Consider the following 3,246-nt stretch of genomic DNA (forward strand, 5'->3'; position numbering starts at 1 on the left):
GCTTTTCAGAAGGGATACAGAATTCATATTTCCATCAGCAAGGTATGAGAATATCCTTATAAGTATTCATCACACTTGTTAAATTCTTAAAAGTATGACTGGTTTTAAAATAATACCTCATATTATTTCTGAGTTTGAACATCTCTTACACTTTGTTAAAATTTTGAATATGTTCTTCTGCAAATAATGTACTCAAACTCTTCACATACTTTTTCATTAGCTAGTATAGTAGAATATTCACATGTGATTCTTCCTGCTAACAGTTTGGCTGAGATGGTAGAACTGAGAACACTAGGAGCTATTTCACATTCCAAATCAAAATGCCAGTTTTTCTATGCAAGACTTAAAAGAAGTTATTAAAAACTTGTTTAATACCCATGGCTATGCCTCTACCTTGGCTCCCAGAGCTCCAGCAACTCAACATGAAAAGATCTGCTTCCTCTAAGTGCCTGTGTGCTTGCACCATGTTTAACAAATTGGGAGTGAGTTTGGAAAATTACTGTGATGTCTGCTGGTCATATTGGGGTGGGAGGGAAGAGATGGGCAGAGGTGAATCAGGAATGTTTGCTGTTAATACTATCTATCTTGTTCTATCTTGACTAAATAAACTAAGCAGTTAACATTGAAAAAAAGAAAAAGAAAAAACTGTTTCAATAGACATTAATCCATCATCCAGGTCCAGGATCTTTAATGAAGCTAAGAGTGTACTAAAAGTTTAAAGAGACTAATAATGAGAGGTAAAGATGTGACCAATTGAAGCAAAGATCAGACAGAGAGATTTGAAAATGGCATGCTACTGGTTTGAAGATGGAGGATGGGGGTCATGAGCCAAGGCATGTGAACCTCAAGACAAGAAAACGAATCCCCCCAGGACCTCCTGAATGCAGATCTACCATACCTTAATTTTAGGACTTCTGACCTTCAGAACTGCATCTTAGTACTGAACTGGGGAAGTCTGTCATATATCAAGAGGCCAGTGGAGAAAGAAGAGTTGAAATAAAAATCTGTTCACGGCCAATATATTTTCATTATACAGATAATACCCAAAGATGCTAATACAGTGGTGATGGCGTTATTGATCAGGGTTTCCACACTGAAGACTGACTGGGCCCAGGATATTACTAGAATTATCCCTTTCCCGTACAGCAAGCAAAGCAAGATAAGGAAGAGGTATTCCATTGTGTACAAATTCTTAACTTCTAACTTCTATACTAGCAAAAGTGAGTTTAACTCACATCACCACCTAGATCTTCATCAAAAAGAAATTCAAGGCTTTTTCACCTTGAATGTGGACAACCTTAGCCAATAAGAAATTCCAAATAACAAAAATGCAGTCATTGTAGCTAAGTCTCCTGAAGCTCCAAAAGGGCCCAGTCACATGCTGAGAAACTCCATCTGGGTTTAGCTGTAATTCATGGAGAGGCTCAATATACAGTGCTGGTCATGGACAATGGTTATCACTCCACAGTGGTCAGAAATGCAACTTCCACCTGGCCTGGAGTGGCTACTGATGATGGCCAAAGGAAAGCCACCAGTAACTGTAGTTGGAGACATTGATGGGAGCATCACAATCATAGTGGATGACATTGTTGAATGTGTACAGTTTTGTTGCTGCTGTGGAGATTCTGAAAGACAGAGGCACTTAACATGATCCATCTATGTCCTGGCCACTCTGGCATTCTGTCTGCAGAAGCCCTTCTGCCACCACCTGACAGAGGAATCCTCTATTGATGAGATGGTGACCAATACAGTCCCTCACAAGGAACAAAAGCTGCAGTGTCCCAAGATAAACACTATGGTTACCAATCTCATTCTTTCTGAAGCAATTCAGAGAATCCACAATGGAGAGTCCATGATGTACCCCTTCTGAAACATCACTGTGGATAACTAGCTTTCACAGTTGACTTGATTGTGGATCTCCCAAGGAATGCAGTGCCAGCAATTATGTATGCATTGTTTTTTTTTAATGGAGTGAGACAGCCTCTCTTGCCAACTCTGGTGGGTAGAAGGCATTAAGATAGTCAAGAGGTAGACAGAGCTAAGGGAAAAATGGTGTTAAATGTATGCCCTTCTCATCCTGTTCCTTAAAGAAAGCTACAGGCACTTTCCTGAAAATAATCTGAAGATCTTTTGGTATTGAAAAGGAGTTAATGGCAGACAAAGTTTTAACTCTATAGTGTTCCTTCAGCTGTTTCAATGGCAGAGAAATGTGTGTTAACATTAAATTTTGTTAGGGAAGGTGAGAGACTATTTTGTCAGGAAGACTGTTTCCATTCCAATTGTCCTACGCTTAGTCAACCTCATGTGAATCTTTTACTGAGAATCATATTTTTTTCCTGAGAAACTGCTCTGCCTACAGCCACTGAACAATAAAGCATTTGTAGTGTTTACTCCCCATTGAGGACACCGGGTTAGAAATAAAAGCCTCTCTGGGTGTCTTCATTGCCCTTCAGTTGCAAATAAAATGACATTATAGAGACACCCACTGTTATGTCTCCTGGTGACTAACTTCAGAGTCTTCAGAAGACATGGGATACAAAATAAGGGATAGTTTAGGTCCATGGCTGGTCCCAAACCCTAGACACAAGGCTCCCCCTGCAGACTTTATCATCTTCCCCAGCATTGAATTTAAATCTTTGTTGAATAATTTGTTTTTTAAAAGAACTAATTGTACTTTTTTCCTGTTATAAGTGACACTTATGTTTATTTTATTACTTAGGACTGCACTTGGCCTTTCTACACAACAGTTGAAATTACACAATCAGAATTCTAATTTATACCCTATTTGTCAGGTAGACCTTACTGCAAATATCGTATAAACTTTCTGTGCCTTTGAGTCTAATCCAAGTCAGGACGAAATGTAACAGGAAGGAGGAATGTGTGCTTGGCAACGAGTTGGAATTGCTTGTTGGTTCTATTAATTCCTAAGAGATAATAAATGATAATTTGCTTATTAAAACATAAAGAAAGGAAAGGAAAGGAAAGGAAAGGAAAGGAAAGGAAAGGAAAGGAAAGGAAAGGAAAGGAAAGGAAAGGAAAGGAAAGGAAAGGAAAGGAAAGGAAAGGAAAGGAAAGGAAAGGAAAGGAAAGGAAAGGAGGAGACCAATAATGAAAGACATGCAACTGTTGTGCAGAAGAGAAAAAGAGCATTTTTCCTTTCCTAAAGCCCAGTGCGGATGCTTCTATAATGGCACAGAGAGCCAGGTGTATTCACCTAAAATTTGGGAGAGGTGGGATTTAGAGTGG

At 39.0% G+C, this 3,246-nt stretch overlaps 1 pseudogene; it reads left to right on the plus strand.

Moving 5' to 3' along the window:
* Positions 1–730: 730 nt before the first annotated feature.
* Positions 731–1,891, plus strand: LOC119043235 (phosphoribosyl pyrophosphate synthase-associated protein 1-like; annotated as a pseudogene).
* Positions 1,892–3,246: the final 1,355 nt, after the last annotated feature.

The sequence above is a fragment of the Artibeus jamaicensis genome, unplaced genomic scaffold (assembly GCF_021234435.1).
Source record: "Artibeus jamaicensis isolate MK-2021 breed Jamaican fruit bat unplaced genomic scaffold, CSHL_Jam_final scaffold_584, whole genome shotgun sequence".
NCBI classification, from domain to species: domain Eukaryota; kingdom Metazoa; phylum Chordata; class Mammalia; order Chiroptera; family Phyllostomidae; genus Artibeus; species Artibeus jamaicensis.